The 13,539-nt window shown below is 40.5% G+C and overlaps 1 protein-coding gene across 2 annotated transcripts in view; it reads right to left on the reverse strand.

The window, feature by feature from the left end:
• Positions 1-13,539, reverse strand: part of SLC30A7 (solute carrier family 30 member 7) — a 99,714-nt gene that overhangs the window by 46,472 nt on the left and 39,703 nt on the right. The gene's annotated exons all lie outside the window — the stretch shown is intronic.

Consider the following 13,539-nt stretch of genomic DNA (forward strand, 5'->3'; position numbering starts at 1 on the left):
CCCACACCCCCCATCACAGCTCCTTTAAGGCCCACACCATCAGATTATTCCACGCTTTCTCTTTCTCTCTTAGTGTGTGTGCTCAGCTGTGTTCAACTCTTTGCAACCCTATACACTGTACCCCTCCAGGCTCCTCTGTCCATGGAATTTTCCAGGCAAGAATACTAGAGTGGGTAGCCATTCCCTTCTCCAGGGGATATTCCCAACCCAGAAATTGAACCCAGGTCTCCAGCACTTCAGGCAAATACTTTACCATCTGAGCCACCAGGGAACCCCCACCCTCTACCCATCCTAATTAACAGAGATACAATTCTTTATAGCTCTTCTTCAGACACTAAAGAGTTTAGCAACAGGATTATTCTCTTTCTACCTCTATCCTTTTCATTACTCTATTAAATATCCATGTGAACAATGCATTCCAACATTTAGCTTTGTATGATGATCCTTTGCTGAATCCACCCCTAAGATCAGACCTAGATCTTAAGATCTCAGTTTCAAGCATCTCACAAACCTTCCTACTTCTGGATTTCTTCCCCTAATCCATCCTACCTAACACTTCTCAGAACTCCAATCCAGTCCACTTCTATCACTTTTACCTTAAGAATCTATTATTACCTTTAAATCTTAAGTTTCCCACCCTGCCTTGCTCCTTTCTCACTCTGTCAGTACTCATCCAACAAAATCCAAAACCTTTTAAATCCAATTCTCTGCCTACTCTATACTTTTTACCAAGTAGCTAAACAAGAGTAGGGGGGAAAAAAAAACAACAACATACAACTGCTGGTTATTTTCACTTTAAATTCATGACCACAAATCTCACAGTGAGATTTAGTGATCTCACAGTGAGACTTCAGTGTTGCCAGAAGTCATGCTGCTCTGCTCCCCTTTACAGTAAAGAGCTTTGAAAAGCGGTTGACTACAGTTATCTCTGTTTCTTCTCTGCCAAGCTCTCTTAAAGCTACTCTGATCAGGCTTTCATTTTCATCACTCTTCTGGGCATCTTATCTAAGTTACCAATTATCAGCCCCACAGCATTTAACAGGGTTAATCATTCCTTCTTGTTTAAAACACTTTCTTTACATGGCTCCTAAAGCAAGGCATGCTTATGACTTTCTTCCCACCTCACTGGCCACTCCACTTTACTCTCCTCTGCTGGAGTTGCCTCCTGTTCCCCATCTCCCCTAGAGCTCAGTCCTCAGGCTTCTTCTGTCTATACTCATTCTCTGGGCAAACTCATCCAATCTCATGGCTTTAAATACCATACATAAATGGAGGACACCCAAATTTCTATCTTCTACCTCACCCCTTCTCCAAATTCTAGATATACCTACCCGCCACCCTGATGCTGGGAAAGACTGAAGGCAGGAGAAGGGGATGACAGAGGAAGAGATGGTAGGATGGCATGACCGACTCAATGGACATGAATTTGAGCAAACTCTGGGAGTTGGTGATGGATAGGGAAGCCTGGCATGCTGCAGTCCACGGGGTAACAAAGAGTCGGACACAACTGAGGACTGAACTGAACTGAACCTGCCGCTCTCTACCCTGCTCACTGCCCTCCCCTGTCATCGTTCCTCACATGCCAGGCATGCTCCCCTCTCAGTGTGTTTACTTCAAGTTCCCCCTATCTGGAATGTTCTTCTGACTAATCTCAAGTTCCCCTCCTGCAGTATTAAGGTCTCTGCTCAAATGTCACCTCATGCAGAAGACTTTCCAAATCCTTCTAAAATATAGCCCCTTCACCTACTTCATAGAATTTATCATCATGTGGCATTACATTATCTACCTGCGTGTTCATCTGTTTTATTGATCTACCCTCCTTAGAACATAAGCTCTACTAGGGTAGGTATCTACTACATTGTTTACCAACTAGCACAGAGTGGGCACTAAAACATTCGTCAAATGATTTAAAGATAGTAAAGTTGTCTGCCTTATCTCCAAGTGGTGGGATTAAGAGGATATTTCAATAGACAAGTTGTACATTTCAGTAACATTTGAGTTTTTTTACAATCAACATGTACTACTTTTGCTAACAGAAGAAAACAAGTAAAAGAATAACAAAATGAAAAAGAGTCAAATTATATGAATTTGAGACTATGTATTTTTGTAAACTACTGAGAAAAAGTTTTATAAACAGGTCGGTAAGACTTACACAAGGACACACAGGTTTTATAGCTTCCTCTGAAAGCCAATCTGTAGTTGATTGGTTGTGGCTGCCTGAAGCAGTACTCCCTGAAGCTAAACTGGGTTCAGGAGAAAAGACGGTGGCTTTCCAGGAAAATGGAAGTGGTATTCATGCCATATAAATGCTACTCCATGACTTTATATGTGAACTACTGGGTTGGCCAAAAAGTTCATTCGGGAAAGCCTCGAATGAACTTTTTGGCCAATCCAGTATTTCCAATCCTTTATATTCACCAGAGTGCTCCCAAGAATTCTGTACTTTTACTTGCACCACCTACTTGAGATCTCCATATAAATGTCTAACGAGAGATCTCAAATCTAGCAACAACCAAAACAGAACTTCTGATCAGCAATGCCTTTGAAACAGATAAACTCTTCCCCTAGTTTTCCCTCTTTCAGTAGAGGCACCTTCATTCACTCAGTTGCTCACATAAAACTCTAGGAAGCATCCTTAATTTCCCCTCTTTCACTCAACCCTTCACCTAAACATTTGTGTCGATGAGCAAATTTTATCAGCTCTAGGCCCAAAGCATTTTCTAACTTTAGCTAGTCTTTCCAACTCCTCAATTATTAGTACCTTAGACCAAGGAATCCAAGCCTCTTATTTGTTCCACTATAACAGCTTTCTAGCCAATCTGCCTATGTCCCCTCTTCCCCCCCCCACTTTAATCCTAATATCTTCACAGCAGCCAAAATCATTTTTTTTCAAAATCATTTTTAATGATACAAATCAAATAATGTCACCCCTTATGGTTTCCTCCTCCACCTGAAATAAAAATCCAAACTCTCAACCCTGGCTCATTTTCCCAGGTCTGTCTCCCCAACTTTATTTCAAAGCACTCTCCCCTTACTCCCTATACTTCTGCCATACTGACCTCCTTTCAGTGCCAACGTTCTTTTCACTACAGGGCTTTTACACTAGCTGTTCCTTAGGCTAGAGTGCCCTCTTAGACATTTTGACTCAAAACCCTCCCTCTTCAGAAGTCTTCCCTTATGACTCGATCTAAAGTGGTATCGCAAGGGGGCAGTCCTAAGATGGAGGAGAAACAGGACAGGGAGACCACCGTTGCCCCCAACAAATTCATCAAAAGACCATTTGAATGCTGAGCAACTTCCACAAAACAACTTCTGAATGCTGGCAGAGGACACCAGGCACCCAGAAAGGTGTCTTCAAAAGGAGGTAGCACAAAATATAAAAGACAAAAGGAGAGACAAAAGAGTTAGGGACAGAGATCCGTCCTGGGAAGGGAGTCGTGAAGGAGGAGAAGTTTCCAAACATCAGGAAACCCTCTCACCAGCAGATCTGTAGGGAGTTATGGAATCTCAGAGGGCATCATAACCAGGAGGGAAAAAAAAGCAGAATATGTGCCTAACTGCAACTCCCAGTGGAGAAGTAGCCCAGACACTCATGTTTGCCACCAGCAAGTGGGGCTGAACAGGGAGGCCAAGGGTTGCATGCTTAGGGTAAGGACTGGACCTGAATGCCCTGAGGACAATCTGAGGAAGCTAATGTGAGATGGCAACCCAAACGTGGGATAGTCAAAGAAAAAAAAAAAGAGAGAGAGCGAGAGAACTTTCCCGCAAAAAGCTCTAACCTAAGGCACAGGCTGACCCACTCACAGAACAAAGGACTGAGAGAATACCAAAGAAGAGCTAGCCGGCTGCAGACCAGCCCATCCTCCTGCTGGAGAGAGAGACGCAGGTGGGCGACAGCCAGAGCCAAAGGGCAAGGGACAATCTCGGCCCCAGAGATGGCATTCTCCACCAACTGTGAGCAGACTCCCAGTTGCTAACTAAGTCTTCCTGGGATCCTGGAGGGTTGACCTCTTCCAGGAGGGGCGCAGCCAGAGATCAGTGCCCCAGAGGAAACACACGGCACACCTGACATGGCCCTCTTGTGGCGAACCTGGGAAACCGAGCAGCCAGGACCCGGGGAGGTGATTAAGAAGCACACCCGACCTGGGACAGTGTGCTCGTCAAGCACCCGGTCGCCTGAGCTGCTCGGACCTGGGAAGGGTACAAAACGCACACCTAATCAACTTTGTGCCTTTGTGGAGTACCCAAGAATCTGAACCTGAGCAGCTTAGATCCAGGAAGTGCATGAAACCCAGGGCCAGCTTTGGACAGTTCCCCTGCAGAGCAACCTGGAGCCTGAGCAGTATAGACTGGGAAAGAACACACGACATGAGCTGGGGCAAACCAAATATGGTCCATACACTGCAAGCACTCCCCACACACACCAATGATATTTGTAGTGTTCCTCCATCCCCACAGAACAACTGAATAAATGAGCCTAAATAAAAGACTACCTTTGCCCCATTGTGTCAGGGCAGAAAGTAGACACTGAAGAGACTTGCAAACAGAGAAAGCCAAAATAAACAAAGAAGAGGGAACTGCTCTCGAAGTGACAGGTGCAACAGATTAAAAGCCTATAGTTAGCACTTACTAAGCATTGGAAGGGGCCTATAGACCTTGAGAAAAAATATAAGCTGGAACAAGGAACTATCTGAAACTGAACTGACCCCACACTGCCCACCAACAGCTCTAGAGAAATCCCTAGATATATTTTTACTACTATCATTTTTTAATTTTTAAAAAATTTTAAAGTTCTTTATTACTCCATTAATTTTCATTTTTAGAACCTACTATTTCCTTGCAAAAAAAAAAGACCCTATTTTTAAAGCAAATTTCATACATATATTTTTTATAATTTTTGTGATTTTCTTTTGTATTTTTAATATTGTATTTTTCATAGTGTAGCCTCTACTATATATTATTAATCTTTGCTTTTTGGTATTTGTTATCAATTTTGCACCTTTAAGAATTTAATCTTCAGTACCCATTTTTGCTTAGGGGGAGTGATTACTGGCTTCATTGTTCTCTCCCCTTTGGACTCTCCCTTTTCTCCCCCAGGTCACCTCTATGTTCTCCCTCCCGTTTCTCTTCTCTGTTTAACTCTGTGAATCTCTCTGGGTGTTCCAAGCTGTGGAGAACACATAGGGAACTGATTACTGGCTAGACTGGTCTGCCCCTTTTGACTCCCCCTCGTCTCCTCCTGGTCACCTCTATCTTCCTCCTCACTCTTTTCTTCTCTGTGTAACTCCATGAACCTCTCTGAATGTTCCAGACTGTGGAGAGCACATAGGGAATTGATTACTGGCTAGACTGCTCTCTCCCTTTTTGATTCCCCCTCTTCTCCTCCTGGTCACCTCTATCTCCCTCCTCTCTCTTCTCTTCTCCATGTAACTCTGCGAACTTCTCTGGGTATCCCTCACTATGGAGAATCCTTAGATGTTCTATCATCTGTGCTGTACAGATGGAGAAGTCTTGAGGCTACTGTTAGAATAAGAATGAAAGCCAGAAACAGGAGACTTAAATGCAAAACTTGAGAACACCAGAAAACTCCTGACCCAGGGAAGATTAATCAACAAGAGCTCATCCAAAAGCCATCAGTTCAGTTGAGTTCAGTCGCTCAGTCATGTCCGGAGTACACTCAAACCCATGTCCATCGAGTCGATGATGCCATCCAGCCATCTCATCCTGTCATCACCTTCTCCTCCTGCCCCCAATCCCTCCCAGCATCAGAGTCTTTTCCAGTGAATGAACTCTTCACATGAGGTGGCCAATGTATTGGAGTTTCAGCTTTAGCATCAGTCCTTCCAAAGAACACCCAGGACTGATCTCCTTTAGAATGGATTGGTTGGATCTCTTGCAGTCCAAGGGACTCTCAAGAGTCTTCTCCAACACCACAGTTCAAAAGCATCAATTCTTCAGAGCTCAGCTTTCTTCACAGTACAACTCTCACATCCATACATGACCACTGGAAAAACCATAGCCTTGACTGGACGGACCATTGTTGACAAAGTAATATCTCTGCTTTTTAATATGCTGTCTAGGTTGGTCATAACTTTCCTTCCAAGGAGTAAGCGTCTTTTAATTTCATGGCTGCAGTCACCATCTGTAGTGATTTTGGAGCCCCCCAAAATAAAATCTGACTCTGTTTCCACTGTTTCCCCATCTATTTCCCATGACGTGATGGGACCAAATGCCATGATCCTTATTTTCTGAATGTTGAGCTTTAAGGCAACTTTTTCACTCTCCTCTTTCACTTTCATCAAGAGGCTTTTGAGTTCCTTTTCACTTTCTGCCATAAGGGTGGTGTCATCTGCATATCTGAGGTTATTGATATTTCTCCAGGCAATCTTGATTCCAGCTTGTGCTTCTTCCAGCCCAGCGTTTCTCATGATGTACTCTGCATAGAAGTTAAATAAGCAGGGTGACAACATACAGCCTTGATAGACTCCTTTTCCTGTTTGGAACCAGTTTGTTGTTCCATGTCCATTTCTAACTGTTGCTTCCTGACCTGCATATAGGTTTCTCAAGAGGCAGGTCAGGTGCTCTGGTATTCCCATCTCTTTCAGAATTTTCCACAGTTTATTGTGATCCACTAAAGCAGAAATAGATGTTTTTCTGGAACTCTCTTGCTTTTTCCATGATCCAGCGGATGTTGGCAATTTGATCTCTGGTTCCTCTGCCTTTTCTAAAACCAGCTTAAACATCTGGAAGTTCATGGTTCACGTATTGCTGAAGCCTGGCTTGGAGAATTTTGAGCATTACTTTTCTAGTGCGTGAAATGAGTGCAATTGTGTGGTAGTTTGAGCATTCTTTGGCATTGCCTTTCTTTGGGATTGGAGTGAAAACTGACCTTTCCAGTCCTGTGGCCACTGCTGAGTTTTCCAAATGTGCTGGCATACTGAGTGCAGCAGTTTCACAGCATCATCTTCCAGGATTTGAAATAGCTCAACTGGAATTCCATCACCTCCACTAGCCATACCTGCACTGAAACCAAGCTCCACCCAAGAGCCAACAAGTCCCAGACTAAGACATACCATGCTACTTCTCCAGCAATGCAGGAACACAGCCCTGAGCATTAAAATACTAGCTGCCCAAAGTCACAACAAACCCAAAGACACCTCAAAATTCACTATTGCACACTTCATTGCACTCCAGAGAGAAGAGATCCAGCTCCACCAACCAGAACACCGACACAAGCTTCCCTAACCAGCAAACCTTGACAAGCTGCTAGTCCAACCCCACCTTCAGGAAGCAACCTCCACAATAAAGAGAAAGCACAAACCTCCAGCATACAGAAAGGCCACCCCAAACACAGCAATCTAAACAAGATGAAAAGGCAGAGAAATATTCAGCAGGTAAAGGAACATGATAAATGCCCACCAAACTAAACAAAAGAAGAGGAGATAGGGAGTCTACCTGAAAAAGAATTCAGAATAATGATAGTAAAGATGTTCCAAAATCTGAAAACAAAATGGAGTTACAGATAAATAGAGACAAGAATTGAGAAGATGCAAGAAATGTTTAACAAGAACCTATAAGAAATACAAAAGAGTCAATCAATAATGAATAATGCAATAACTGAGATCAAAGGCACCCTGGAGGGAACCAACAGTAGAATAACTGAGGCAGAAGACAGGATAAGTGAGGTGGAAGGTAGAATGGTGGAAATAAATGAAGCAGAGACGAAAAAAGAAAAAAGAATTAAAAGAAATGAGGACAACCTCAGAGATCTCTGGGACAATGTTAAAGGCCTCAACATCCAAATCACAGGTGTCCCAGAAGAAGACAAAAAGAAAGGCCACAGAAAATATTTGAGGAGATAATAGTTGAAAACTTCCCTAAAATAGGGAAGGAAAGAGCCACCCAAGTCCAAGAAACCGAGAGTCCCAAACAGGATAAACCCAAGGCAAAAGAGCCCAAAACACATATTAATCAAATTAATGAAGATCAAACACAAAGAGCAAATACTAAAAGCAGCAAGGGAAAAGCAACAAATAACACACAAGGGGATTCCCATAAGGATAACAGCTGATTTTTCAATAGAAACTCTTCAGGCCAAAAGGGAACGGCAGGATGTACTTAAAGTGATTAAAGAGAAAAACCTACAACAAATATGAAAGAGAAATCAAAAGCTTTACAGACAAGCAAAAGCTGAGATAATTCAGCACCACCAAACCAGCTCTTCAACAAATGCTAAAGGATAACCTCTAGATGGGAAAACACAGAAAAGGTTTATAAACTCGAATCCAAAACAACAAAGTAAATGGCAATAGGATCATACTTATCAATAATTACCTTAAATGTAAATGGGTGAATGCCCCAACCAAAGGACAAAGACTGGCTGAATGGGTACAAAAACAAGACCCCTATTTAAGCTGTCTACACAAGACCCACCTCAAAACAAGGGACATACAGACTGAAAGTGAAGGGCTTAAAAAAGATATTTCATGCAAATGGAGACCAAAAGAAAGCAGGAATAGCAATACTGATATCAGATAAAATAGACTTTGAAATAAAGGCTGTGAAAAGAGAGAAAGAAGGACACTATATAATGATCAAAGGATCAATCCAAGAAGATATAACAATTATAAATATATATGCACCCAACATAGGAGCACCACAATATGGAAGGCAAATGCTAACAAGCATGAAAAGGAAAATTAACAGTAACACAATAGTGGGAGACCTTAATACCCCACTCACACCTATGGATAGATCAACCAAACAGAAAATTAGCAAGGAAACACAAACTTTAAATGGTACAATGGACCAGTTAGACCTAATTGATATCTATACAGCATTTCACCCCAAAACAATCAATTTCACCTTTTTCTCAAGTGCACATGGAACATTCTCCAGGACAGATCACATCCTGGGCCATAAATCCAGCCTTGATAAATTCAAAAAAACTGAAATCATTTCAAGTATCTTTTCTGATCACAATGCGGTAAGATTAGATGTCAACTACAGGAAAAAAACAATTAAAAATACAAACATATGGAGGCTAAACAACACGCTTCTGAATAACCAACAAATCACAGAAGAAATCAAAAAAGAAATCAAAATATGCATAAAAACAAATGAAAATGAAAAGATGACAACCCAAAACGTACTGGATTCAGTAAAAGCAGTGCTAAGGGGAAGGTTCATAGCAATACAAGCTTATCTCAAGAAACAAGAGAAAAATCAAATAAACAACCTAACTTTACACCTAAAGCAACTAGAAAAAGAAGAAATGAAGAACCCCAGGTTTAGTAGAAGGAAAGAAATCATAAAAATTAGAGCAGAAATAAATGAAAAAGAAACAAAGGAGACTATAGCAAAAATCAACAAAACTAAAAGCTGGTTCTTTGAGAAGATAAATGAAATAGAAAAACCATTAGCCTGACTCATCAAGAAAAAAAGGGAGAAGAATCAAATCAACAAAATTAGAAATGAAAATGGAAAAATCACAACAGATAACACAGAAATACAAAGAATCATAAGAGACTACTATCAGCAACTATATGCCAATAAAATGGACAACTTGGAAGAAATGGACGAATTCTTAGAAAAGTATAACTTTCCAAAACTGAACCAGGAAGAAATAGAAAATCTTAACAAACCCATCACAAGCACAGAAATTGAAACTGTAATCAAAAATTTTCCAACAAACAAAAGCCCAGGACCAGATGGCTTCATAGGTGAATTCTACCAAAATTCAGAGAAGAGCTAACACCTATCCTACTCAAACTCTTCCAGAAAATTGAAGAGGAAGGTGGACTGCCAAACTCATTTTGTGAGGCCACCATCACCCTAATACCAAAACCAGATAAAGATGACACAAAAAAAGAAAACTACAGGCCAATATCACTGATGAACACAGATGAAAAAAATCCTCAACAAAATTCAAGCAAACAGAATCCAACAACATATTAAAAAGATCATACATCATGACCAAGTGGGCTTTATTCCAGGGATTCAAGGATTTTTCAATATTCACAAATCAATGAATGTGATACACTACATTAACAAACTGAAAGATAAAAACCATATGATTATATCAATAGATGCAGAGAAAGCCTTTGACAAAATTAAACATCCATTTATGATAAAAACCCTCCAGAAAGCAGACACAGAAGGAACATACCTCAACATAATAAAAGCCATATATGATAAACCCACAGGAAACATTATCCTCAATGGTGAAAAAATGAAAGCATTTCCCCTAAAGTCAGGAACAAGACAAGGGTGCCCACTCTCACCACTACTATTCAACACATTTTTGGAAGTTTTAGCCACAGCAATAAGAGAAGAAAAAGGAATGAAAGGAATCCAGATTGGAAAAGAAGTAAGACTCTCGCTGTTTGCAGATGACATGATCCTCTACATAGAAAACCCTAAAGACACCACCAGAAAATTACTAGAGCTAATCAATGAATACAGTAAAGTTGCAGGACATAAAATTAACACACAGAAATTCCTTGCATTCCTATACACTAACAATGAGAAAACAGAAAGAGAAATTAAGGAAACAATTCCATTCACCACTGCAATGAAAAAAATAAAACTTAGTAATAAATAAAATAAACAAAGACCTATATATAGAAAACTATAAAACACTGATGAAAGAAATCAAAGATGACAAAAATAGATGGAGAAATATACCATGTTCATGGATCAGAAGAATCAATATAGTGAAAATGAGTATACTACCCAAAGCAATCTATAGATTCAATGCAATCCCTATCAAGCTGCCAACGATATTTTTCAGAGAACTAGAACAAATAATTTCACAATTTGTATAGAAATACAAAAAGCCTCGAACAGCCAAAGCAATCTTGAGAAAGAAGAATGGAACTGGAGGAATCAACCTGCCTGACTTCAGATTATATACAAAGCTACAGTCATCAAGACAGTATGATGCTGGCACAAAGACAGAAATATAGATCAATGGGAAAAAAATAGAAAGCCCAGAGATAAATCCACGCACCTATGGACACCTTATCTTTGACAAAGGAGGCAAGAATGGAGAAAAGACAATCTCTAACAAGTGGTCTAGGAAAACTGGTCAACCACTTGTAAAAGAATGAAACTAGAACACTTTTTAACACCATACACAAAAACAAACTCAAAATGGATTAAAGATCTAAATGTAAAACCAGAAACTATAAAACTCCTAGAGGAAAACATAGGCAAAACACTCTCTGACATAAATCACAGCAGGATCCTCTATGACCCACCTCCCAGAGTAATGGAAATATAAGCAAAAATAAACAAATGGGACCTAATAAAAAGCTTTTGCACAATGAAGGAAACTATAAGCAAGGTGAAAAGACAACCTTCAGAATGGGAGAAAATAATAGCAAACGAAGCAACTGATAAAGAATTAATCTCAAAAATATACAAGCAGCTCATGCAGCTCAATTCCAAAAAATTAAAAGACCCAGTGAAAAAATGGGCCAAAGAACGAAACACACTTCTCCAAAGAAGACATACAGATGGCTAACAAACACATGAAAAGATGCTCAACATCACTCATTATCATAGAAATACAAATCAAAACCACAATGAGATACCATCTCACCCTGGTCAGAATGGCTGCTATCCAAAAGTCTACAAAGAATAAATGCTGGAGAGGGTGTGGACAAAAAGGAACCCTCTTACACTGTTGGTAGAAATGCAAACTAGTACAGCCACTATGGAGAACACTGTGGAGATTCCTTAAAAAAACTGGAAACAGAACTGCCATACAGCCCAGCAATCCCACTGCTGGGCATACACACCAAAGAAACCAGAACTGAAAGAGACATGTGTACCCAATGTTCACTGTTTACAACAGCTAGGACATGGAAGCAATCTAAATGTCCATCGGCAGACGAATGGATAAGAAAGCTGTGGTACATATACACAATGGAATATTACTCAGCTATTAAAAAGAATGCTTTTGAATCAGTTCTAATGAGGTGGAACTGGAGCCTATTATACAGAGTGAAGTAAGTCAGAAAGAAAAACACCAATACTGTATATTAAGGCATATTTATGGAATTTAGAAATATGGTAACGATGACCCCTATATGCGAGACAGCAAAAGAGATCCAGATGTAAAAAACAGATTTTTGGACTCTGTGGGAGAAGACAAGGGTGGGATGATTTGAGAGACAGCATTGAAACACGTATATTACCAAATGTGAAATAGATTGTCAGTCCAGGTTCGATGCATGAGACAGGGCACTCAGGGTCGGTGCACTGGGACGACCCTGAGGGATGGGATGGGGAGGGAGGTGGAAGCAGGGTTTAGGATGGGGGACACATGTACACCCACGGCTGATTCATGTCAATGCATGGCAAAACCACTACAATACTGTAAAGTAATTCAGTCAGTTCAGTCACTCAGTCGTGTCTGACTCTTTGCAACCCCATGAATTGCAGCATGCCAGGCCTCCCTATACATCACCAACTCCCAGAGTTCACTCAGACTGAAGTCCATCGAGTCAGTGATGCCATCCAGCCATCTCATCCTCTGTCGTCCCCTTCTCCTCCTGTCCCCAATCCCTCCCAGCATCAGAGGCTTTTCCAATGAGTCAGCTCTTCGCATGAGGTGGCCAAAGTACTGGAGTTTCAGCTTTAGCATCATTCCTTCCAAAGAAATCCCAGGGCTGAGCTCCTTCAGAATGGACTGGTTGGATCTCTTGTAGTCCAAGGGACTCTCAAGAGTCTTCTCCAACACCACAGTTCAAAAGCATCAGTCCTTAGGCACTCAGCTTTCTTCACAGTCCAACTCTCACATCCATACATGAGACCACTGGAAAAACCATAGCCTTGACTAGCTGGACCTTTGTTGGCAAAGTAATGTCTCTGCTTTTCAATATGCTCTCTAGGTTGGTCATAACTTTTCTTCCAAGGAGTAAGCGTCTTTTAATTTCATGGCTGCAGTCACCATCTGCAGTGATTTTGGAGCCCCCCAAAGTAAAGTCTGACACTGTTTCCACTGTTTCCCCATCTATTTCCCATGAAGTGATGGGACCAGATGCCATGATCTTCGTTTTCTGAGTGTAAAGTAATTAGCCTCCAAAAATCTTTGTTTTCTGAATTTAATTAGCCTCCAAAAATTAATTAATTTATAAAATAAAAAAAAGTGGTATCTCAGTCACTACAACCCCATATTAATTCTCTGCACATAACTACTTGATATTGGTTTATTGATTCATTTGTGTCTCTCTCTTCTGCTGTAATGTAAGATCAAAACAGTAAGTATCTTGTCCTTTCACTACCCTGGTAAGAGGTACTTAGTTAACAAATATTTGCTGAAAATAATTTGTATAGCTTTTCAACATGTTATATTTCAACAACAACAACAAAAAAGGTTTTCTTGTCTTGTGTTTGTTTGTTTATTTATTTATTTATTTATTCATATTTCTGGTAGAACAACTGAATGGGACTAGAACTAAGAATTCCCCATTTAGGATTAGAGAAAGCATTCTCTGAGACTGACAAAAAAATACAAATTTATTTTGATTC

Source organism: Bos indicus, chromosome 3 (genome assembly GCF_029378745.1).
Source record: "Bos indicus isolate NIAB-ARS_2022 breed Sahiwal x Tharparkar chromosome 3, NIAB-ARS_B.indTharparkar_mat_pri_1.0, whole genome shotgun sequence".
NCBI lineage: Eukaryota > Metazoa > Chordata > Mammalia > Artiodactyla > Bovidae > Bos > Bos indicus.